This window comes from Cydia pomonella, chromosome 7 (genome assembly GCF_033807575.1).
Source record: "Cydia pomonella isolate Wapato2018A chromosome 7, ilCydPomo1, whole genome shotgun sequence".
NCBI lineage: Eukaryota > Metazoa > Arthropoda > Insecta > Lepidoptera > Tortricidae > Cydia > Cydia pomonella.
In genome coordinates this window covers 11,732,197-11,760,041 of record NC_084709.1, presented here as the reverse complement: position 1 = coordinate 11,760,041, position 27,845 = coordinate 11,732,197, and the positions used below count along the sequence as shown (strand labels likewise).

General features: G+C 37.1%; 1 protein-coding gene across 2 annotated transcripts in view; it reads left to right on the top strand.

Moving 5' to 3' along the window:
• Positions 1-27,845, top strand: part of LOC133519838 (uncharacterized) — an 84,084-nt gene that overhangs the window by 16,864 nt on the left and 39,375 nt on the right. The window lies entirely within an intron of this gene.

Below are 27,845 nucleotides of genomic sequence, written 5' to 3'. Positions count from 1 at the left end.
TCTCTTTCTACTTTCTAAATAACAATCCCATTGCACCCGAACTCCCGGAAACAATGTAAATTACTTATGTAAGCACCATTACGTGGTAGGATCAGGTGTACCGAACCTCCGAGAACCATTTTACCATTACCGTCCATCGGCCACTGTTGCCTGAAGATTACCTTTACGACTCTACTTAAACAACTGCATAACCTTTTTGGGGAATTCAATTGACGTGTTTGTTTGATTTTAGCTTTTATTTGTATAACGATAAGTGTTTCGGAAGGGTGGTAGAAAAAGTAGGGCGCTGCGGTCACGGATACAATTTGGAGCGTACTTTTGTTTGGGTCGTGACGCGAAGGAGGGCGAAGGTAAGAGTTCAAAACGATGGTAATTGTGGGCATTATGCGAAATTACTGGTTTTACGTACGATTCGAGGTTGTCGTCCCGTCCGGGACGGTGTAAATTATAGAAATTAAAGAGAAATATTGCATTATTTTAATTTAAAATGAGATATTACCTATGTACATATTTATAAGGTTTAAGTACTCTAATATATTTTATTCGCGCTAGATTGCGATTATGACATGATAGTCTGTAATAGTAGATTGTTAACCAAGGGTGGGATGGTTACTTTTACTCGAGTTGAACACAATGCAGTTGACATTTAATTTCGAGAATACTCGGTCTGCAAATACGGAAGCTAATACGAGAGCTTTTAACTGAATAATATGGCATAAATGGCTGTTAGCCATTGCTCGAAGCACAAATAAAAAAAATACTTTCCACCCTAAGGTGGGAAATGCAATGTCTGCTGACTCAGCCTGTGGCCTATCAGCCTATGAAAGGTGAACTTTCCGAATAGGAGAGATGAAAAATGTATGTATTATTTTGAAATTTGTTTCATTACAGTGATGCGATCTATCATTACGTTATGAAGATTTTTACTAAAGAATCAATTTGTAGAGATTTTGATTTTGAGATACATACACCTGCATTTTAGTATATATTTACATAATCAATTACAATAGCTATATTATCAAAAAACTAAGCCAAAATTAGCCTGAGGCATTGTTCCCAGGACACTGGCCGCGTTCCCTCTCTGCACAGTGAGGCTAAGTTTTTGTGCGAAAAAAGCGCCAGCTCGTAGGTCGCCAGACACCCAGACTAGTTTAGTAGAAATTTCTTTTACTAGTTTCTTGGTGTCGGACGACCAAGGACCGAAAGTTTCAATCGCAAGTGCCGCAAATACATAATTACTTTTTAAAAATGCATATTTGCGACACTTGGCAATTTGAGCGTCGTCTGCTGCCGTCCCCGGCTTCCTGGCAGAGCGCCGGACATGAGATGGGGCCAGCGTATCAACGCATGTTACATCCCACGCCAGGGGCCGCCCCAGGAACCAAGGTACGAGCGAGCAGCCGTCGGGCCTTTTGCCATCTGCCGCTGATAAACCAACTGGCTCCAAGGTTGCTGGTATGGAGACGGTACCTAGTGCTCTGCGGATTAGGTCGTTTAGGGCCGAGTGTCTATAAAATCGGCCGGCGCTTGAATGGCAGTGGAGTCCGTGGTGCCCATAAGCGTCAACAAGGCTTCCACAGCGGGAGCAAGCGTGTGGCTCGCAGGCTTTCAAACCTAGCCTGAGGCATACGGCTACGCGCAGTGACGCCGGGTCCAAAAGGGAACCAATGTTCCGCGACGGCAACGCGCGCAGCCAATGCCCTGACTCAGGTTCCGATACTGCGAGCAGTCTAGCACGTTCGCAAGGGTTCGAACTATTGTCCAAAAGGGATTTGTGGATTGTTTTGATTTTTATCAGGTCCCAGGCTGCTTGGCAGGCTTTTTCGGTAGGCGGACTCTCGCCGGGATTTCCAGCACTCCAAGCTGACTCTGCATCTGCCAAGCTCGCCACTACTACAACCGTGGGATTGGTGACATTAAGAATGCCACGGATGAGATGGGCGACGCTGTGGACAGACGAGAGAAAAGCGGGGAGAGCCAGATCGCCCGTAGAGCGAATACCCAGGCCACCATAATTAATAGGCAGAGTAGCCTGAGACCAGCTTTGAGAGCTGAAAGAGATGTTTAATATTTTGCAAACCGAATTTTTTAATATGTTGTCTATGGATGACGTGAGACTTGAGAATTTCCAAACAGGGCTGCAACGTAAAATATATAAGAATTTTGGAGAAAATAAACACAAACGTAAGATGTAAATGGCTGTATGAGCGTTAATTTTGAATAATAAATCTGAACAGTTGTGAAAGTTATCTAATTTTGAATTTATTGCTAAAGGGATGGCGTCTTCGAAAATAGGGGCACCGAGTAATACGAGGGAATCTCGTGTAACAAAGGTGAAATTGGGCGCGACAGAGTTGAGACTTAGAGTCAAAGCAGCCCGGGCGCTAGCTGAAAGCTTTTCTGAGATAAAAACCTCACACTTATTGAAGTTAAGTGTGAGGCCTATCTCAGCGAACTGCCTTGAGATTATATTTAAATCATTTAATACTGAAGAAGCCGTCCCTGCAAGTGTCCCATCATCCAGATACCATAAATTTAGTTTTGATTTTAGCTGAGTGATGATTGGGTGAATAGCGAGGCTAAAGATGACGGGCCCAAGCGGATCTCCTTGCTGACACCCAACGCATGAGGCAATTTCTTTTTCACCAAACATTAATTTGGATGGATTGCCGTAGCATTGTTTTAGGTATTCAAATATTTCCGGAATTTCCTTTAAAATTTCGTTTAAGAGAGTGCTACGGTCGATAGAATTAAATGCGTTTCTTACATCAACTTTTACCAAAATTTCGAAATTTGAGTTTTCCAGGAAAGTCCGTGTGGCGTGTACTGCGGCCTCACAACCGCCTCTGACACCGAAGCCAAGTTGTTTGGGCTTGAATTTGTCTGTAAGGCGGTCGTGAAACTCGCGGCAACACAATTTAGAGGCTAGTCGCCGTAGTGTGCTTCCCACCGCTATCGGACGAATGCCGCCGTCTTTTTTTTTTTAAGGCTATCAGGTTAGCGCCGTATAAAATGGGAGTGATTTCGCTGCAGATTTTACCTGAAAGCATTAAATTTATCAACGCGGTCAGCTCTTTGAGGAGGGTTTCTCCGGCATCTCCCATAAGCGGGCTCGTCAGGTCCTTGAGGTGCTGCGGGGTTATGCCGTCAAGGCCACCGGCCGAACCATTAGGAAAAGAGCTGATCGCCTGTAAAGTTGCACGGTCCGTAAACTTGTAGTGGTTGCGGAGAGATTTGAGGCGGCACGGGAAGTTGTACTGGTGTAGTTGAAATCGGATGCTTTTCTTTAAGAGAGGAGAACACTTCGTCAGAACGGGCGGCCAAGGTGTCACTAGAAAATAGAAGTTTTGTAGCGCCTCTTATGTTACCGTCAGAAACCTTATTTTCTATTGTCTTAATTTTATAGTTTTTCCTACTCCTCTACTGTTATCTGTCATTTATGCATTCATTAACACGAATATAAGAACATACATAAAATATTTCAAGAAAAGTCTATATTGTCTATTCCTCATAAAAGCTCTTGTGCTTTTATAAGCTATAACGTTACTGCGATTAATGGCTACCAACCTAACAAACTTACAAAATATTCATTTGGTTGCATAGTAAAAATAATTACTTCATAAGTCAGAAACACGCATGTGACACCCGTAATATAGCAACACCCATAGACTACGAAGACCGCTTAGCGTTGCTTGTTAGTCTCCGTATGCTACGGTGGCCAAAATTGAGAAAAAACTGTCCAAAAAATTAATTTAGCAAGTAGCAAGTACCAGGGCCTCATGAGTTACGAGGAGGTGTCGCTGACCGGCCGGCCGCGGCCCGGGGCGAGCCGGCGGGCGGTATATGCTCGCGCGTCTTGGCTATATACTTTTGCTGTAATTTGTTTACCTAAATTAAGATTTATTTTTGTTGACTCGTAGGAAAAATATTGTATGCAACGTTGTATAAGTAGGTCAAAAAATTCTCGTGGCGTATTCCTTTACAATGTTCGCCTACGCCTTCGGCTCCGGCTCACATTGTAACTCACGCCACTCGCCTTTTTTGACCCTTCTTATACAACTGTTGCATAAAATACTATAAATGAGTATTGCAAAGATTATAGGTTGCAGATTCCGCGGAATCGGAATCTACGGGAAAGTCAGGATGGAGTACATTTTCTTTGATAATAGCCGATAAAGTGCGATTGGATTGGTCTTGAGGGATATGAATATTTTTGTATGTAAATGTAAGTAAGGCTTCCCATGCGGGTAAATTATTATTAGACACAACCTTGGCCACGCATTCCGTCAGGCTCCGAGCTACAGCAACCCTAGCGCCTTTTGGTATACGTTTAGCTATTTTAGTGTGAGCTTTTAATACTGCTAGACGGGTACATAAATCTGCAGAGGGAGTCGCAGGGTTGGGAACAGAGGCCCCAGATCTGTTGACATGAGAGGAGTCCGGCGGGGGTAGGTCTATCCGAGGAACATGTTTCTTGGCAAGATGGATCTTGAGTCCATGGGTGCCCTTGTAGGGTTTTTGGTCTTGACAAATAGGGCATTCTGTGAGCTGGGTGGAGGCCGGATACATTAACACAAGACGATAAACAATACAAAATTATAAGCACGTATGTAGAAAATATAAGTAAATGTTGACATTTTGACACCGATATTTCCGCTGTATTTATAACCTTGTTTATATATATCAGTCACTGAGATGTCACTTTTCAGATATATTTTTAGGGTGAACCGATTTGGTGTTATTAGAAGAAAGACACCAGAAACATGGCAAAACTTCTTTCACTCGCCGTTCTTTCAGTGCAGATGATAATTACAGTAATACAACATATAAAATTTGTAATAAATTCGAATTCATAATATTATAATTTTTGCTCAGTTGACATTGACATTGAATACATTTGAATACATATAATTAATAAAACCGTTTTAGAAATATGAATTATATTTAAATAATGATTCTTATGTAAACAATAAATTGTCCGTTTGTTGAATACTATAGGACAGGGGTCGTTATGCCGCAGCTCGTGACTCTCATGTGCCGCACGGGGCTTTTGCGAGGTACAATAGGGATGTTTCCTGCATTTAAAATAAATTAATTCACTGGTGTGAAATAAAGCACCAGAAGAATATTAGAAAAACCTAGACCGCAGTAATTTTTAGACACAATTTCTATTTAATAAATTAAGTAATTTGACCGTGACGTTGTTCTGTTTCATAGAGATTCCAAAGTGGCTAATCGTTTTGACAGTTCGAATAAAGAAACTGATTTGACTTTTGTCGCAATAGGGTAGTTGACTGGGTGGGTTGACTTGGGTAGGGTAGGGTAATCTTAAAATGAACAACCAAGCTATTTTAAGTACTCCTGAAACTGACGATTACGGTGGCTGGTTGTACGATCGAGTTCACAAACATCTTTACGAGCCAACTTTCCTAAAATACATATACACGACCCTATTGCCAGTGTCTTAAAGGCGTGTAAATATTTATATTTTTGGAACGTTGGCGTGTAAAGAGTTTCTGATTTCGACACTAGGTAATTTTAAAAAGTTTACCGACCCCAGGCATAGGATATACTTATAATCGAGGTTACTTACTAACTAGGACTTCAGACCAAAACGGTACTGAATTATTGAGTGCGAACCGAAATAAAACGAACCAGGTAATCCGTTGACCTGAAAGGTGATTCACCGATGAAAAAGTTTACAGCAATCAGCTTGTTGAACCTGGTTCGCCTTAAATATAACTTGACCTCGATAATTGTAACAATTACCTAGGATTCCGGGTTCACACTTATCCTGGTTTATTGGGGGCGAGGTGCCCCGTAAAAATTGTACAGAATAGCCTGAAATGAGTACAGACAGCACCAAAAGCACCATTCTCTAACAACTTAACAAAAAGAGGTGGGTCTCTATATGTAGAACGATTAAACTATTACTATTATAGATACTTTTGATCGCGTACAGTAGAGATATTTTATCCCAAGAAAAATGATTCGAAGGTGGCAGATACTTTTGGGGCGATTGTTTCATCCGCTACTATTGATGCAGACTGTACGTGCGTATTGACTTGTTCCTAGTAAGTTTTACATTTTAACTAGTTCTTTATAAAAAAAAATTTTTAATATAGTTACTCTGTGAGATGTCAGCTTAGAATATGTAAAAGTGAAAAACACTTAGTTCTTTGAGTCATCATCACAGTGAACTCACAATGGTCTTAAGTATCCCCAGCAAGCGCTGGGGATACTTAAGACCATTACCTTATGTATCTCTTAAGCGCCATAGACGCTATTAGCGCTTAAGTCCTTTATGCCAATTTCCCCGTTTTAAATCTATTTAATCATGGAATTTGGTCATACATTTTCACGCGAATCGGTTGAGAATTGCGACCTTTAGAGGAAAACATCCGGACATACGAAAGGAAAATGCCCGAGTTAAAGTTAAAACGCTTCGGTCAATAGCAATATACTGTCACAGATTCTATTCGCGCGTCATCTACAGTTAGCGTTTACCAGTGTTTTTCTGTTTTTCAATAAGAGATAAGATATTATTATAAAAATAAAATCAAGTTTGCAAATATTGCAACTGGGTCGATGTGAAATGCATCGTTACCGAGTCAGTAGATAAGCGTTGCATTTACAGTTGACGTGCAGATTGCGGGCAGCGAGGGTTGAAATTATGAATATTTAACTGCGCTTCGTCAATTAGTATTGCGGTCTATGAAGATTATCAACACAATTAACATACAGTCAGTGGTTGTAGCTAACCGGACGAGGTGTCTAAAATCCAAACAAAAGTTATTTTTGTTAAAAACACAATAGTAACGTAACATCATCATCCTAGAGACTTTATCAGTCATATCAGTTATATTATAATACATAGTTATTTATTTTGTGTATATACTATGTATTGGCTGTTATGTGCAAATCGGATGACAATGTAATATTATGACGACATGAAGCTGATCTGATGATGGAAACAGGAGGTGGTTATGGGAACTCGTGATAAAACAACGCAAACTAATTGTGTTTGGGCTTGTTAGAATTGTCTCGATGAGTAGAGTGAGATAGTTGCCTGTGGAACGAAAGATACAGTCAGCGATAAGAGCTTGTACCAAAAATTGAATTTTTGCCAAAAACTTATTCATGTTTTTACGAGTATATGGTGTAATACCATTCTAAAATATTTTTTGCTCACTTATTGATACATATCAATAAATGCTAATGTAACTTCACTTGTGAAGTAAATTTGTGTTAGAAACTGTAATAATTAACGCAAATTATTTCGGTATCTTTGTTTAGGAACACACTCCAATTTAAATATTAGCATAAAATCCGTTCTCACGCACCAATTTACAACCGTATTTAACCTAAATACGAGTGTTGTCCTGCCCATTCGTCCCCATTGCTCGACTCGGGTCTAAACAGCGTATGAACCGTGTAAGTTGCTATATCTATACGACCAATGTAGCTCTAAAAGACCCGACGCCTCTGACCCGCCGTTGTTTTAACCTAATAAAATTCTGCCATCTGCTTTAATCTATGTTACTTAACCGAAATAAGGTTTTAACATTGATTTATTTTGCCCAATTTTGTCCTGTGTTTTTATGTAGGTATTTAAATAGATATGTTTTGTTTTTACTTCAATAGTATATGTATTTAGCTATATTCGTCAACACACGTAACTTATTTTGGTGACCCTATTTGACAACGTAGGAAAAAGTTTGATATATTAATAATTTTAAATATTTCATCTTTAGGAGGATCTGAATTCATGAAAAGTGTCTTGAACACTTGAACTATGTTCTTCTACGTTTTGGTTGCAGAACTAGGATTATTAGGAATGCAAACAAATTGTTACTCCTATGCGGATGCATTTTTTTAATCATGTCTAATGTAACTTTGCTATACCTACCTACTCCAAATAATTTTTAATTAAGTGATCTCTGGTAAACCCACTTTGTCAGTAGAAAAAGACGAGAAATTCAAATTTTCTATGGGAGGACAACCCTTAACGCCAGAAGTTTTTAATAAGGTAGCCTTTTTGGCGGAAATGACTTGCTAAGCTATATTTGATGGACATACTTAAGTAGCGTACGTCTTTTTAAATAGAGACACGTCTCGTTTAATCAATAGTGTAGTTTTTATGTTGGGTACCTATCTGTTATCCGAAAGTGATGTCACAATCAAATAAATAGCTTTAGTTTCAATTAATGAGTGCGGCGTGGGTACCTAATTAACACACAACAGCCGAGAGCGAAAGTGTGTGTTTTGGCCGCGTCAAACGGAGCGGAACCAAGTGGGATGTAACCATTTATTGTTTTAATGAATTTTGACACCAACAACGTAATTTTTTTTGTTAATATTTCCAAGTTTGTCTAATTCTTGAAAATATTCTTGTAAATTTTAATACGGCAATGCAATCAATAAGTAGATACAGATAGCCAAATACCACACATACTTAGTTATTGTAGAATTAACGTTAGGTACCTACTGGGTTAATATGAACAGGTATTTTTAACCTATATCTGAACCAATGTCTCAGAAGAAACACTCGATAGCTGAAAGTAAATTTCAGCAATCTCACAATCTAATATCACACTAACGTTTAGGTATATGACGTAAATATAAGATCTTTAATCAAACGTAAATAATCGTGACTATTTAACGACGGCTGCTGCAACGGGCTCTAGGGAAGTCCTTTAGATTTCCACTTATTCTAATTATTTTTTGCACAAATATGTACCAACTGTATAAAGGTAATAAAAAGGCAATTCCTGCTTAGTAAAACGGCAATCCATTTGCTGAATCACTACGCTTCAACGCAATCTACCTAAGTCCACGTTAACATATATTCATAACATATACATGCATTCAAAGCCATCCAATCCATCAAGCCATCCTGCACATCGCAGTGTCATGCCTCTTACTTCCTCTATGACACATCACTATTTATGCCTGAATGGTCACTATGATGTTTAGAGGCGTCAAACGTAAGACTTCAATCTTTATGAGGCCTCGGCAAGTTCAGCCGAATTTCACCTTCCCATACAAACGGAGTTTCGTTCGCATTTTAAAACTACGTGTTGGATTGTAATGAAACTTTTCACATACAATGACATGAGGTCATATTGCTCTACCTTATAAAACAAAACGAAATAACACAAAAACAAGTTTTGTAAAAAATCTTAAATTCTCTTTTTTTTTAACTATGGTTTCTGAGGCTACATAAACTAGTTACAGCAGCTAGAGTCTGTGCGGAAAGAGTCGTGGAATGTATGGGGCCCAATACATTCCACGACTCTTCTCTTTCCGAACAGACCTTATATTGTAAGTCTAAAGTTTCAGAGCAATCTAGCTAGTCATTTTAAAAAGAGAGCGTAACTACGTTTGTAAGGAGAGAGAATGAGGACTACGTTTGTATGAAAAGACAATTTCGCACGGATCCTCCACTTTAGTCCTAAGGTACAATGAAGATGTAAGTTATTCTGGATATTCGGTTAGAGTCCGTCTAAGCTAACTTTGCACTGACTTGAGCAGAACAAAGTGAGGCTGTATATAAACGTCATATTTTCATACACATTTGACATGAATGACGACCACACTTGTCATTGCAAATGGCATGCAGAGTTAGCTTGATCCAACTCTATTATTAGATAGGTACGAGTACTTCATTATACACGTATAGCGTATTGCTTCTTTCTGTCCCTCCTTCCTCCACAAAATTTTATAATTGCTCATTCACTTTTCGGGCTGTTCGGTTATGGAACTCTCTCCCTGTCGAAATAAGACGCGCTCAATCCCTTGCTGTTTTCAAATCCCATCTTAAAGACTATTATCTGTCCCTTCCTTAGTGTTTCTGTCCCCGTTACTGGTTATCACTTTTGGCAAGAATTATATAGTATTGTATATATGTATATATATGTAGGTATATAATTATGTAAGTAGTGTGTATGTATATGTATTGTCTTACTGTTGTAGACTTAAATATTAAGGGTATTTTAGTTTGCTATTTAGTTTTTTTGCACCTCCTAATTAGTTAATTTAAGTTTCAGTTCTCCACTACCTAAAGGTTGTCTGGAAGAGATCGCTCTGTAGCGATAAGGCCGCCTGTTGTTTACCTCTATCTTCATGTTTTTTATGTGTTTCCATGTACATTATTTTCAGAGGTTGTGCAATAAAGAGGATTTGTATTGTATTGTATTGTATAGTTTAACCTTTTAACCACCGTAGACTGATATATAAGACATACAATATCCAGCTCATTTCGCCACAGTCTGAAAAATAAGACAAAGCAAGGTGTAACTTCGTACCGGACGCGACACAGGCACGCTCGATGAAAAATTCTAAGCGGTTAAAATGTTAATATTTGTAAGCTAAATATTATCGTACAGTTACCATCAGTACAAATATGATGGTCGTATTTGGCTACCTGACAGCGTTATAATATCTGCGTTATTGTCTGCCTCTTTCAATAGCATGGTGTTCAAAAGTGTCACTATCAGTTAGTTATCACTTGGATAAAGTCATCCATAATACGCCTGCAGATATATCGGACTGGCCAAAGTGCTCATAAATATCAGAGCATGCATTCAAAACGGCTTGATAATAGAGGCTTTGTTCTTATTTGTAATCACCGCTTCGATATATCTGATGGGGACTGTACCTAAGTGATATATACGATAGCTACTCGTGTCAAACCTATCAACAGATGAGCTCTCTCGAGGATTTCAACGTCATTGAGATCCATATCCAATACACTTAGCGTATAGCGTTTGATGTTGAACTCTCGATTTAGACGGAGTAATTAATACTTGAGCCGCAATACTACTTGATGAATTAACGAAACCTGTTTCCACGAATTAACGAAAGCTGATTAGATATATATGGGTTTAAAAGATACTTATCTAATAAATTATATTTATAACTATTTATTATCGACCGGAAGGACTCGGTCGGACTCGACGATTGTACTCGTATAGGACGACTGGGTAGACAGTCATGGCCCTGATGAGCATGATTGCCAACTAGACCCGTGATTTATCGTATTGATTACTTCCCAGTCTGCGACTGATTTACGACGTGGTTAGTGCGGAATCCCAGATTCTCAAGATCGATAGAATTGCCTCAGTAATTGAAATTCTCGTAGACTTTCTCCTCAATCTGCTCTTCGGTGTTAGGAAGTCTCATACGTATGTAAAATCTTGGTAATTTTATGTTACAGACGTTTATCCTTCCTATGTCGTGCTGTTAGGTATTTCAGCCGCGAAAGTGGTTAGTTATAGCTTCCGCGGGCTAACGATTTGAGTGATTTAAATTAATTGCGTAAATATGCTTCGAAGATAAAGATAATCCTTAAATTGCATGATTGATACGTAAATGCAGAGCAAGGCCCGGCATAAAACAATATCTGAAGATGAAGCGATAAACCTCATAAGGTTTTTAAATACAGTTTCGTTATTTACGGTTGCGTAAGCGACTGACAAAAAGGGAATCCTTAAGGGATTACCTTTTATGAATCCCCTTTAGAGGCTTGTATTTTAATCCTTCTCTTCGACGTTTAAAAAGAATTAAGCGTACGAGCCCTTTCTTATGTTACATAAAATGGGTTTTTAGTTAAACAATATTGCGGTGAAGTGTAATTATATTTTTTACCTGCCATTATAGTAACAAATCTTTGTTTCCTCTGCGTTTACTGAAGGAGATCCCATATAGGGATAATTTGTGGCTTTCCATTTTCCATTTGTTCCATTGTCCGGTAGGACAGTGCAAAATTATGTACCTTTTTATAAGTATAACGAGCGAGCTCATCGCCAACAAACTGTCTCGCAGTTTGGCGAATATTTTGTTTTGTGGTACACATATTTTATATTTTAATGTTGTAATAAATAAAAAAAATAAAAAATTACCTAGATGGAACATAAGGACCCTTTAGGCATGGAAACCCACATTTGATTTATTTAAATAGACCTATGACTGTGTTTCTCGTTATCGTGTTTCTTTTTCTATGACCAATAAAATAAAGCAAATACCAAACATTTAAACCAACTAATGCGAAATTTAACATTTCAGTTGTGACGTTAAATCCTAATTACATAGTTAAATGGTCGATCGTAACCTTAGGTATACCTATCAGAGCGTGATTATAAGCAGTTCACTGAAAAACAAGACGATCCAGTACACTAAATCAAGCAGCAATCGTGCCACTTTCATACAAAAGCATACCTACAAAGGCGCATTATTGCACACTATCGACCAAATCAGGCACAATTAACGTCCTATAGTCTGTTATAATGCTGCAAGCACTATCTAGATCTTTCTGAACAAGGAGGCATTATCCATTCACAAGAAACGGGATAAAAAAAACTGTAACTCAGTGAAAGTTTGAGCTATTTTCACTTCTATTATGCGACGTGCAGACGTTTGTATTTTGCAGATTTCTAGAGTGGCTAATATCTGGTATTTATTGGATGTGGTTAGCGGATTATTACATTATTTTATGTTGGTATCCAATAAAATGAAATACTTTTTTATAGTTCCAGTACAATTTACACTAATTAAAAAAGTACATACCTATTACATAGTACAATTTTTGGTATTATTAATTTAAATTAACCAACGTGAAGATTCTGCTTACTCTCTTAATGGGTGTAAATAATTAAACATCAATAATCTAAAACGATATCTAATCACTTGAATTGTACTAGTTAGAGTCCATACATGCATAACATGTAATCTCAAACAATTAGGTACTTATATAGCAAATATACTAAATAAACTTTAATGAATCCGTTATCCCTAACACTCATTGAACCAGAATGAGCATCCCACACGAACTGACCGAAATATTTACATTTAAACTAGATCACCACAGATTAAAGTCGTTACACTACAGCATAGATCGCAGAAGATACGAACGTACGTATATGGGTAGTGATAATTAGTTTCGCGTGTAAGTCATTATCATTACGCTACTGTTTTTTTTGTACACACAAAATTTATGGACACGATTCGACCTCAGATGGAACTAACTATCTAAATAATTAGTAATAAATTACCTCTAAATCATTATTTAATTTGGAAATGGCCGTGGATAAAAATAATTAATCGGCTGTTTTTCGGAAAAGTACATCTGTATTAGCCGTCGCGTACGTAAGTTTAATTTGTAATTTTTGTTGCGTGTGGTGAAGTAATTATTTGATGCGTCCCGGAGACATAATAAAGGGGGCTTAATTGGCTATTTATTTATCATTAGGGTGCGACTCGTATTTTGTTAATTTAATTTCATTATGGAGTTATAATGAAATTAAATTAACCCTTTGTACCTACCACTACCACAGCATAAAAACCAGAAAAATAGTGCAGATACACGCGAAAGTCACTTCAACAGATGATCACAATTTCCTTGTAATGATCTAAACGAAATCAAAGATTTTAACCTTATATGATCTTATATAAATACTTACGTAACCTGAGGTACTGAGGTTACACAAGGATTACATAAAAATATAATAGGAATCGTCGGGAATTGGCCATTCCTTCCAAACAAGTACCACTTCTGAGGCATATTTAGATTTTTTAAATATGATACCAATAAAATTTCAATGTCTGTGCGTCTTACTTGCATAGTATGAGCTAAAAAAATGAATACGTTTTACCTACATACAAACAAACCCCGTTAAACGCCGCCACATACCGTGGGCGACACTGAGTCGCGAAGTTGCAGCTAATAATGCATTAACCGCTTTTGCCGGTACGTTATTCGAATCAAACCTTTTCATGATGACTATTACTTTATGTGAGTAGGTACTTATATGATATAATTAGAATTTTAAAATTTACTTATCTTAGTTACCGTTCTGATGTCAAAGATTCCCAACGACGCGAAACTCATGTACCTATTATTTAATGTACGTGCTGTGTTATCTTCATTTCTGTAATGGCAATAAGTCTGTTTTATTTACTAATTTGTATATATAATTGTATTATACAGGGTGTACATTTAGTCATCTGCAATAATTTACGGGGTGAATATATAGGTCATACTGAGCAACTTTTACTATGGGACTAACCCCGAAATCGCGAAAAAAAATTGACTCAAGCATACAAAATATCAACATCAGCCAGCCAAAATGTACGTACCGTATACATATGTTTTCTATTATTCATGGATTAATGTTCTATGAAATAATTAACTATCGCAGACTTCCATATAAGCTTTCAAATCTTTCCTTTTTGGGCTAAAGACGATATTTAAAGCATAATTATCTATTACAGAATGCTAATGATACCCTATTGTTACCATCTTATCAACACAGTAACCTAATATGTCAACCCGAAATCCAAGCCGCCAAGCCAAGCGTGGGCCTATTACTTCACTGAGACCCGTGTCTCAGACGTGCCTTACTTTCTTACACATCTATTACAATGTATCAAGGCACATTTTCCTTTACTGGCTCTTTTTAGAGAGCGCGCTCGTGACTCTATTGAAAATAAAGAACCACGTCGCAAGACTTTTTCAGACCTTAACAAATCATTGACAAATTGATGATTACTTTTCTCACTGACTGTTGCAATCGTAACGTAACCAGCATGTATGACTGTCAAATGCTGGCAAACGGTAACTGCAAACATTCACTTTGTTATAAATCACATAATCACGTAACAGATAAGCATCTGTAGATTTGGGCAAGTAGCTGATTGATGCAGCTATGAAGGCATATCTCGATGGCTAATCATTCATGTCTGCACTAGTTTTAGATTTCCGTGTTGGGTTAATGGTATTTTACATTAGCCGAATAACGGATATGCTTGCTATTGAAAATGCATGTAATCAAGTTAACCCAAATTTGGGTTGCGCGTTGAAACGTGTAACGATAGTCGAGTTCCTCAATAAAGAAGTAGTTGTTCGGTTAATGTTTTATTTATAGGTAGGTGTATATCAGGAGGCAAATATTTAGTAAACAAAAAGGTGTTTAGCAATTTGATGGATTCGCCATTATTGAAAAAAAAAAACTGATATCAGATCTTCGGGCATCTAAAGACTAATGCAACTAAGCGTATAAATAGTAACTCTTAAATGTTGGTTTTAAGAGTTACTATTTATACTAAGGAATATGATAAATATCATCTCAACTCAGTTCTATTAAAAGAATAGAGTGGAGAATAATAACAGCCATGTGTGAAAACAAATTTAACAACATAAATATGTGTGTTTGGTTCGGGCGTCATTCGTCTGACTAATGAGGTGCCATGGTGTGTGAACTCTGTAAAAACTTGAACAAAAAACAAAACACACTCTAATCATAAGTTGACATGGGTGTTATTGCTACTCTGTCATATTTTGTACCGAAAAAATGTTAATATATCGCAGGTAACTAAAAAGTAAAAACCAACTACGATTGTCAAAGTACATATATAGAAAAATTAAATTCCAAGTAACCAAAACTGTTGCGAACTTTTTTCTTGTAGGTAAGTACATTAGAAAATATAGGACTGAAATAGTGTGTAAAATTGTGAGTACTTGCCTATAAACTTTGCTGCAGGTATAAATGATACAATCTACAAACTGCACTTATTTCTAGAGAGCCCCTATTGGACACTTGCGCTTTTCTCCTTGTTGCGGTCTGCAACAGCCACGCAGGTAGCCTTTCTATCTTTTTATAGACCACAATACATGTATTAACATTTTACCTTAATGTTTGTATTAAGGAATAATCAGTTATCAATTTTCTTAAGTTTCACTGTGTCTAGTCGCAATGCAACTACACGTATAATATATATATATATATAATGTTGATGTCTAAGATGGATGACTAATATTTACGTCCAGTATGCCGTATGGTTGTTTTCCACCGACTTAGTATAAAAAAAAGTTTAGATTTGATCAGTGATTTGGTGGTATTTAATATTAGTGCGTGGTTATGATTACAAAATTTTAAAACCAGCTGTAGGCTTGACATGAATCATTTACGGGAGTGAAATTTCGCTTCTCAATTGTTAATTATATACCGGATACATATTGTAAGAAAGCGACAAGATTGACAAGGATCATCTTTGTTAAAATTAATATTAAATATTCATTAAAATATGATCTGCTCCTCCTGCAATTTTTACCAAAAAATTAATAATGATACATTAAGTACTAATCATACATTTAGTTTCTGGCTGGTCACACGGTTCGAGTAATTTTGGCGAATGATAGAATAATGGGTCGTTTAGGCAATAATGTCATGGACAAAAAACACAGTTGGCCCTGTGGCGTTACGTGTAGAAATCTGATCTATTTTGTTGTAATTTTGTACTGTACAAAAACAAGCCCTCTGGTGTTTACTGTGTTGTCTGGTGTTGTTTGTATTTCTCGTCCTCGTCTTTCTATCATTGTCATTGATTATCCTTGATCCTTGTTGATTATTAGGTTATGTATACTTTATTAAGTATTTATTTCCGCCTTCATCATTTGTGGCACTATAAGCTCAATTTGGTCCATTAGAACGAGTTTTATAGTCTAGAGTAGGAAAATTCTAAGCTCAAAATATCGTTGATAAAATAGCCTAACATATACGTATACGGATAAGTGTATAAGTATATTGTTTTTATCTAGCTAGATCTCGGATCCTGACCTTAAGAGCAACCGGTTAGAGCGAGGCTTCAGTCGCAAAATCACGGCTTGTTATAGCTTAAAGGATGACTCACGCTACACAGTGCCAGGACCGGGCCGGGGCGGACCGGAGCGAGCCGTCACACGGACTTTCAGGAGCGCCACCGTCGCCGGACCGTTCCGGGGCCGGGGCGACCGGGCCATCATCTCTATATTATAGTATCTCTATGCGTTGACACTATCGTTGAGTCTCCGAGCGCGAGACAGGCCGGGCCAGGCTGTCCGAGCTCACCGAGCCGTCCAAATAACGGACTGTTCATGACAAATGTCACAAATGTCAATCATATTGAAAAAATTGGTTCGATGGGAAGCAAGTCGATATAGAAATAAATAATAAAATCAAAATATTGGCCCTGGCTGCCATAATAGCTGATGAAGAGAATACTGCATACTCTGGGCAATTGTGCATTTGGACATTTCGCGGACACTTTCGGAAAAAGGAGAATTACACAACATTATGTGAAGAGCTTTATTTCCACATGACCCGAGACTCTTTCGAAGCCACCGTGTTCTCTGCTTAAGGTAATGGAAATACAATGCGTGTATATTGTCTCAAATAATCATGTGCCGTAGCATATTAAACTATTAAAAGGAAAAGGGATGACCGGTTCTCCATACAAACATAGTCCCCATTTTCCTCTCTGGATATTGATATTCCCTTCGTTCTACATCCAATTTTGTAATAGTACATTACGATACAAGTGCGAAAAATAGGAAATTCGAAACAAGTGGCGATAAATTAAAACACGACCGAAGGGAGTGTTTTAAATCGACACGAGTTGCGAATTACTTATTAGCACATGTATCGTACAACGTTTTACAGTACATGGCTCTTTAAATGTTCGACACAGTAACGTAATATGCTAATTTTCGCACTAGTGCGGTAAAGTAGCAACATATGTACTGTAAAAATATTATCCGTAATGGGAACTACGTTTGTATGGAAAAGCGGTCTCGTTTTGAGGTAGGTAACTAGGCAGATTACTTAGAGATTGACTCATCACAAGCTGCCCTAAGTGCTTCTTAGCGAGTAGACAGGCCTATTGTTTTTCAGTATTATTTTCTTCTATTGAGGTGTGCATTTGTGTTGTATTGCAAAAATATATCCGTTGGGGTTCAATGATACCCGATAGATATTAACCCTGAATCACAAATGATCATTTTGCTTAATGCCGCGTTTTTGCATTATTTTCTCCATTCAATCCTATCATAGACTTGTTCCGTTTCAGGAATGCATGAAAAACTTAAGTTTAAAAGAGAAGATATTTAAAATGGCTGTAGGAATACCACAACATTTTAAAGTATCGATATAAGATAATCATCTACAAACATTCAGCTACAGAGAAATACGCGTACACCACTAAGAATGTCGGTGGTGCGCTCTCAAAGTAAAAAAAATAACTGTTAAGTTCGGTACACTAAGATAGAATTGTCTAACAAGTACAAAAAATAAACTACTTACTGGCTTACTTACTTCTTGCGAAAAAGGAATTTTTGATCTATAGTACGAGTGGGTTAGGTAGTTGAAATTTACAGTGTGCATTTTATGGTTCCGTAGGCAAAATGGCAAAAACCCTTACAGTTTCGTCATGTCTATCTGTCTGTCTATCTGTCTATCCGTATGTCACAGCTATTTTACTCAAAAACTATAAGATAACCAAAAGGAAAAGTGGAAAGTAGGTATTTTTTATACTACGTTGGTGGCCGGCCTGATGGTAAGCTACTACTTAGTTTAGAAGTTCAAATGTATAAAAATATAATTTTTAGGCACGCCATACATGTAACTAAAAGTGAAAAGGTTATTCAAGTAAAAGAGTATTCAATTTAAGATTTTTTTTTAAGTAAGTGAGATGGCAAAGGAGTCTTGCGTAGCCCGTCATGCTAGCCCGAAATGATATGAACGCTCTGACGTCGGGCTACAGCGGCGGCCTCATATTGAGAAAGTCGGGCGTAGCCCTTGTGCTATGCGTGCTCTAAGGCCGAGGGCCCCCTCATAACAAAAGAATCGGGGGTAGCCTTACGTACCTAAGTAGCTTCCTCATACTAAAAAGTCGTGCAGAAGAAGATAACAATATAATTTTTTCAATATGTCAATTCCAGATTTCCTGTGTTTCTTAAATGTATAGTAACATGGCAGCAGTTTTCATCTTTAGGGTTCCGTACCCAAACGGGACCCTATTACTAAGACTCCGCTGTCCGTCCGTCCGTCCGTCCGTCCGTCTGTCACCAGGCTGTATCTCATGAACCGTGATAGACAGTTGAAATTTCCAAAGATGACGTATTTCTGTTGCCACTATAACAACATAGTATTGTGTTCCTGCCGGTGAGTAAGGTTGCCAGAGCTCAACGAGGGGAAGGAGGGTTGTTAGGCTCGGCAACGCGCATATAATTCCTCTGGAGTTGCAGGCGTACATAGGCTATGGAGACTGCTTACCATCAGGTGGGCCGTATGCTTGTTTGCCACCAACGTAGTATATAAAAAACCAAATACTAAAAAGTACGGAATCACGTTGGGCGAGTCCGACTCGCCCTTGTCCGGTTTTTGTATTTATTCGTAAGCTTGCATTAATTGCCATGGCACTTTAGGCTTAGCTTGCAAGTACAGTCGAGGAAATTGATTCTTTAGCAGTTAACGTGTCACGTTACAATGGACAGCTCTTACCATAAGTATGTACAGCCAAATTTACTTGAACCGCAAGTTGCTAAAGAATCAATTTCCGCCACCGTACTAATAGGATTTTCTTTGCTAATAGGTCTAATAAATAATATGTTGCGGACTCTTTTCTTAAACCTTTTTACTTGTATACTTTTTCCGACATTTGACGCTGTCATGTTATTCAAATAGTAAAATAAATCTGACAAGAGAGAAAATAGTGATCTTATTTACAGAAAGATACTTAATGTATGAAAAAATAAGCAAAAATAAGAATGAATGTTTTGTGAGTGTGAAACAATTTTATTTTCTTTGACAAATAGAGCACTGCATTGCATTAACGATTATTATTATTTCAATTTGTATGTCTTTCCCATCACGGAACAATGGTATTCCGGACCTTTGAGAAGCGTGCGCCGAGCCCTAACCTAACGTAGAGGCCCTTTTGACACGTTCATGAAATATAAGATGTACACCGAGCTGATGCTGCCCTTGCCCATGTCATAGGACGCACGCAGAGGCAGGCCCGACAGGGTGTAAGGACTATTGAGAGTTGTTGGAATCTAAAATAAACTAGGTTATTGTGTGAAAGCGATGGGCTAAACACTGAGCTATGGGATAAAAAACCAGACGCCTGCCTAATAAAACGGTATACAATTTTATTTCCGGCAGACGACACAAAAAGCGACATCTGGGATGGCTCAAGAGTAACACTGGTGTGAGCGGCTCAGGGGTATCGAGAGGCGTGCACCGCTTTCAACCCAGTGGCTGTAACAGCCACTGTGCCAACTCGCGTCTTGCACTTCCACCCTTGGAACTTATAGCTCTAACGACTCCACCCTGGCCGGCCGGCCAAGGCAACCCAGAAGCAGATAATCCTGTAACACCCACCCTCCTTCGAATGACAGAACTCCCTAGGAACACTCGGGTACGTGAGATCGTTACTCCCCAACTGCATGCCACAAGCTGCCCGAAGTTGACTGATCGCACTGGTAAAATCAGCGGGCCATAGATTTATTAGTTTGCAGTTCCTAAAAGCCACTGCTGAAAGGATGTGTAGCTGTCATATACAAAAACAATGGATAGACAGTCTCAAAGGGTATGTCTTATGATAAATAGTTTCATGCCGCAGTAAAATAATGTGATTTGTAGTATTTAGTTTTAAAATATATTTTTATAATGTGTATGCTAATCTTAAGGTATTTATCTATGGGCCGCTAGTTGCCTGAAATAAATTATGATAGATAGACGGATAGATGGGGTGTTCTAAGAGAAAGTCGCTTTGAAAATGCTTTTGTCTTGTATGGCAGCTTCCTCAATCAACTGCGTAAAGCTCGAGAAAATACTGCCAAAAGGCTAGGCTAGATAATAAGTTTTAATAAAAGAAACATGTCTTTATGGGACCCATAACATTGAAGCAATACAAAAGTTAGAAATGAGAGTCAAATCTGACAATCGTTATCTACGCACGAAACGCCTCTTATTAAATGGTACTTGATCGTGACGTCATGATTAAGTTTAATGCGTTTTATTTGCATTGCATTTACAAAAAGAGGAGCTTTCAAGTTTCGAGGATTATGTTTTTAAAATACGTGTATATTACGTAGGTTTGTTTGTATTGATTTTTTGATTCTAGAAATAATAGTTGTATAACCTTAATATGTATGTAGGTAAGTACTAAGTACATAAAAGGTACCGAAATAGGTCAGAAGAGCAGTAAATTCAATATTACTATACAGTATATCCAAAAAGAGCGCTATGATAAGTAAAAGTTCCTTTTTAGGGTTCAGTACCCAAAGGGTAAAACGGGAGCCTATTACTAAGACTCCGCTGTCAGTACGTCTATCCGTCTGTCACCAGGCTGTATCTCGTAAACCGTGATAGTTAGTTGATATTTTCACAGATGATGTATTACTGTTGCCGCAATAACAACAAATACTAAAAACTACGGTACCCTAGATGGGCGAGTCCGGCTCGCATTTGTCTGGTATTATTTAAATATAGGAGGCAAATGAGCAGAGCCCATGAACAGAGGTTGTATCATAGGATAAGTAGATATGTACAAAGAAATGGCACTATGTTAAGTAGATTTTTTTTTTTTAATATAGGAGGTAAACGAGCAGAGCCCACGAACAGAGCTCGTATCAGAAGATTTATAGAGATGCACAAAGGAATGGCGTTATGTTAAGTAGAAGTATTTTTTTTTTAATATAGGAGGCAAACGAGCAGAACCCATGAACAGAGCTCATATCATAAGATTTGTAGAGATGTACAAAGGAATGGCGTTATGTTAAGTAGAAGTATTTTTTTAAATACAGGAGGCAAACGAGCAGAGCCCATGAACAGAGGTCGTATCTTAAGATTTGTAGATATGTACATAGAAATGGCGCTATGTTAAGTAGAAGTATTTTTTTAAATATAGGAGGCAAATGAGCAGAGCCCATGAACAGAGGTTGTATCATAGGATAAGTAGATATGTACAAAGAAATGGCACTATGTTAAGTAGAATTTTTTTTTTTAATATAGGAGGCAAACGAGCAGAGCCCACGAACAGAGCTCGTATCAGAAGATTTATAGAGATGTACAAAAGAATGGCGTTATGTTAAGTAGAAGTATTTTTTTTAATATAGGAGGCAAACGAGCAGAACACATGAACAGAGCTCATATCATAAGATTTGTAGAGATGTACAAAGGAATGGCGTTATGTTAAGTAGAAGTATTTTTTTAAATACAGGCGGCAAACGAGCAGAGCCCATGAACAGAGGTTGTATCATAAGATTTGTAGATATGTACATAGAAATGGCGCTATGTTAAGTAGAAGTATTTTTTAAATATAGGAGGCAAATGAGCAGAGCCCATGAACAGAAGTTGTATCATAGGATAAGTAGATATGTACAAAGAAATGGCACTATGTTAAGTAGAATTTTTTTTTTTTTTAATAGGAGGCAAACGAGCAGAGCCCACGAACAGAGCTCGTATCAGAAGATTTATAGAGATGCACAAAGGAATGGCGTTATGTTAAGTAGAAGTATTTTTTTTTATATAGGAGGCAAACGAGCAGAACCCATGAACAGAGCTCATATCATAAGATTTGTAGAGATGTACAAAGGAATGGCGTTATGTTAAGTAGAAGTATTTTTTTAAATACAGGAGGCAAACGAGCAGAGCCCATGAACAGAGGTCGTATCATAAGATTTGTAGATATGTACATAGAAATGGCGCTATGTTAAGTAGAAGTATTTTTTAAAATATAGGAGGCAAATGAGCAGAGCCCATGAACAGAGGTTGTATCATAGGATAAGTAGATATGTACAAAGAAATGGCACTATGTTAAGTAGAATTTATTTTTTTTAATATAGGAGGCAAACGAGCAGAGCCCACGAACAGAGCTCGTATCAGAAGATTTATAGAGATGTACAAAAGAATGGCGTTATGTTAAGTAGAAGTATTTTTTTTAATATAGGAGGCAAACGAGCAGAACCCATGAACAGAGCTCATATCATAAGATTTGTAGAGATGTACAAAGGAATGGCGTTATGTTAAGTAGAAGTATTTTTTTAAATACAGGAGGCAAACGAGCAGAGCCCATGAACAGAGGTTGTATCATAAGATTTGTAGATATGTACATAGAAATGGCGCTATGTTAAGTAGAAGTATTTTTTAAATATAGGAGGCAAATGAGCAGAGCCCATGAACAGAGGTTGTATCATAGGATAAGTAGATATGTACAAAGAAATGGCACTATGTGAAGTAGATTTTTTTTTTTAATATAGAGGCAAACGAGCAGAGCTCACGAACAGAGCTCGTATCAGAAGATTTATAGAGATGTACAAAGGAATGGCGTTATGTTAAGTAGAAGTATTTTTTTTAATATAGGAGGCAAACGATCAGAACCCATGAACAGAGCTCATATCATAAGATTTGTAGATATGTACAAAGGAATGGCGTTATGTTAAGTAGAAGTATTTTTTTAAATACAGGAGGCAAACGAGCAGAGCCCATGAACAGAGGTCGTATCTTAAGATTTGTAGATATGTACATAGAAATGGCGCTATGTTAAGTAGAAGTATTTTTTTAAATATAGGAGACATAAGATCAGAGCCCATGAACTGAGCTCGTATCAGAAGATTTATAGAGATGTACAAAGGAATGGCGTTATGTTAAGTCGAAGTATTTTTTTTAAATATAGGAGGCAAACGAGCAGAACCCATGAACAGAGCTCATATCATAAGATTTGTAGAGATGTACAAAGGAATGTATGACCTATTATTCACCTCGTAAATTATTTGCAGGTGACTAAATAAACACCCTGTATATATTTGTTGTTGTATCAACAAATCAAGCATTTACATTAAAAAAGTGAGTGACATTTAATTAAGTGGAACTGCTGATGAAGACCAGACGGAACACCTCAACTACGCGTATTTCACGTTTGGCGATATCTTCTTCGTTGAGATTGTTCTGCAAGTTATTATTTAAGCTTCATTTTAGTCAAGATCTATTTCTGATAATGGATCCCAGGAATAATGGATGAAACTCTTCCAATATTTTACATATAGTATCTTTTTATATTTGCATTTAAACAGTGCTATTTGGTGAAACGTGTTCATGAAGATTAGAATATAATTTCTCCTTGACAAGTATTTTACGAGTTAGGGCTTAGGTATATTATATGAGCTTACCTATGGGCTATTGTTTTTCATTCAATAGTTTACATATGTGAAAGAGAAAGTATAACAATATGCTTGTTAGACTAAAATAGCTTTAGTTTTGTTAATTTCAAAAACTTAGTAGGTGATAATTATAACATAGGTATAGAATCTTCAAAAATAAAACAGTAGATACAAAGCCGGTGTTATTGGCCCGTCTTTATATATAGAAAATCGATGGCATGATTCCTAGGAAGAGATCTTCGTATGTGTTATAGTTTCAAACTTTCCCATACTGAACGATCTAAATAGGCCACCATGTATACCCTACGGAACATTTTATTTCGTTGGAAGAATTTAGGGTGTAGGGGAGAAACTACCCAATTATGAGCTACTTACTGAAAACTATCATTAATAGACAATTGTAAGGATATTTAACATTGCCAAAATAAGGTTAAAGGTGCCCTCTAGTAGTACTTAGTCGATATTGTGATACAATGAATGGTATTATAAACATTTTTCTTTTTTCATATACTATGGACATTCCTCGATGGCACCAAGCTGCAACCGGAAAGCGATGATCACACGGCAAATAAAATCGTGAAGACTGTAGCAGCCACGTCTAAGGAGGATGAATGTATCGACATTCAATATTTTTTATTTATTTTTTGTTTGATATGTAAAAATGCACGTCAATAAGGTGGCAAACTATTATTAACAGAGGCCGGAATTATTGTGGCATTCTTGAACTGTCATAGAGAGTTCTCATTTATCGACTTCGGGTACACATATATCGATACAACGTAGAACACAAAATATTAAAAAGTTATAAAGTTAATGGATATTTGACTGTAAAAGAAGTAACTGCTTTTTTGCATTTCTTTTTACTTATTAAAAAATAGCTCTATAGTTAGGGAGTACAAGTCCAGTAAGGGTTGCTAGATAGCATCTCTCCAGCAACTCTTACTGAGTTTCAACATAATTACTTATATTTTCAAGAAATGAGAGGGGTAAAAAATTATAACTAACCATATTATTCTCAAAATGTTGGATTGTTTTAAGCATGACATCAGTGGAATACATTTTGAGCGCTGGGATTCGGTGGTTAACAGTCATAGTCGGTCTTTCGCATGTATTGCCGTTATTCTTTAAAAACGGATGGGAAAGTTACTTACATTTTATTCACAAGAAATGCAAAGTAATTTAATCTTTAATTTATCACCTAGGAATGTAAAATTAACGACGACGACGACTTGTGATGATTTTGAAGTATATTTTTTGGCGTTGGTGTGGTAATTATACATTAATTCATAACGAGTTCAATTATTCACAACCAGTGGCAGTAAATTAAAACACGATCGAAAGGAGTGTTTTAAATCGAAACGAGTTGCCAATTATCTATTCGCACATATACAACGTTTTACAGTACATATGGCACTTTAAATTTTCGACATAGGCGCGTAAAGTGCTAATTAAAGTAGTACCATATGTACTATAAAAAATGTTGTGTTTCAGTCGTTAGAAAAAATTGTTTAACCCTTTACCAGGCCAAGGGATATATTCCACCCACATCTTATATCGGTTACCGTAGTCAGGTTTTAACTCCAAACCACCTACAAAATATTTTGTCAATCCCTGAAAATATTATTTTATGATCTTCATTCAGAACACGCTTCTAAATTGCGTAATATATCTTCGGCAGCCGTTTAAATTCACTTGAACGCTAATTTCAGTAAACTACGGAGAAATTCGAACACTTTCCATAATTTCTAGGAAACAGAAGTACATAGGTCGAACAATTTTTTGATATTTTGTAGATTTTGAGTGTTGAAAGCTAATGTAATCGTAAACATTGCTAAATATTCATGCATTATTGTGTATGACCAGAATTAGGATGTGGGTTGACATTATCCCATGGCCTTATTAGAGTTTAACTGTGTGGGAGCTATTTTTCCCATGGCCCGGTAAATTGTCTTGTCATGTCATAAAAACTCACGTAAGTAAGTAGTGATTGATATAATGTTTCGTAGGAGATTTAGAGTTAAACCTTGACTATTATAACCGATATAAGATGTGGGTGGAATATATCCCTTGGCCTGATCAAGAATATAATAAGACAAAATCTAGTATGACAGTTCATTACTTAGACAGGCGATGGGATAACCGTAACCCACATTTTTATTTCTGGTTTAAAGGAAGATCTCCGACTTTCATAAATACATTTTTTACAAGGCGTTCAATACGGTTGCAACAACATATAAAGTACGTATTAAGACACGCTGGTTCTTCGGGGCCTGGTAAAGGGTTAACCCTCGTGTCTTCAAACCCCCGAAACGCTCAAGATTTCCACTTCTCTAAAATACATAACTGTTTTAGCCAAAAATATTAACTGTTGAACTATATTGAAGGCCCGGTTCACATTGAGTGGCTGCACCACTGTGCACATACCAAGTTTATTCTAATTGTAACTTTTTTGACCACATTATTTTCAATATTTCTCGATTTTTAGCGAGGTAAAATTTTTTTGATGTCATGTACCAAATAATACAAAAAAGGTACTAAAACTGGGAGTAAGCGTCAGGATGTCAGGACCATGATAGCTATTTGCATGACACTTACGATACTACAATACAGTAAGGGCTATAACCGCGAACCACTTCATTAGTTCATCTATTCGCCTCTCTATCACTGCGCGATCTTTCTTTGTGCGAAAGAGAGGCACATAGGCTTCCCCTTCCCCCTGACGAAATTATGCGTTCCACGTCTTAATCATTAATTTAAGAACAATAAAACATACGAAGAGTATTATTGTATTATTTCAGTAGTTACAGTAATAATAGGCATAAAATAGGGAATATTACGCAAAATTCTGCGTAGAGGGCGTTACTAACGCACACGGGGCCTACCGCGAAATGGAAAATCTAAATTGTGGTTTCTACCTCCATCATTCTTGCATATTCGATAGACAGAGAGGCAGATAGGTAACGAAATTTCGTTTCGCGTTAGACCATCTGTAACCAAAACGCCTTGATGCATCAATGCCATAGTGAAAACTTGTCAAAAAACTGTTTAAGGCATAGTATGCATAAGTTACTCTCAGGTTTATAATACATGCTAGTGCTGCTCTCTACAGCCTGAAAAAATGTATGGCCTATCTATTTCAGGAGAATGCATCGTACGCGAGCAGTTAGCAATAATATCGCCAACGACAGATTGCAAATGAAATATAGGCACCTTTATGAGTAATTCAATAACTGCACTGAAATATGATGTTCGTACTCTCTGCAGGCAGATATACAGAAGATCAGTTGGACTCTAAATTAAGTAAAAGAAATAGTTTCCCGTAATCTACAAATTTATTAACGAGATATTTCATTATATATAACTTCGTACGAAATGAAAAGTAATACGTGGGAATATGAGAAAAAATTAGTATATTTATATTAATTTATAACCTACATGCTCATTAATGAATAATTTTTACAAGCAGTAACATTACTAGATATCTCATTTAATATAATCCGACTAAATTACATTTCCGCAACACCTCCGTATTTCACAAAATAAATCAAGACATTATGCAACTTATATAATTTTGACGTATATATCCGAGTCGCCCGTGTTGCGACCGTTGCGACTTTCATGTAGTAACACCTAACATGGAAAAGTAAATAATAAAGACTGAATCTTCACGGATACCGCGTTGTTCGGGAAATATATATAGGTCAAATAAATACTTAACTAAGTCGCTTGTAATAAACCTTGCGTAGATAGATAGATAGATAGATGTATAAATAGAATACTCTTTATTGGAACACCTCAGTAAAAAGATACAAAAGAAAATAAAAAACAAACAATTGATTAAATGTAGAGGCAGACAACAGGCGGC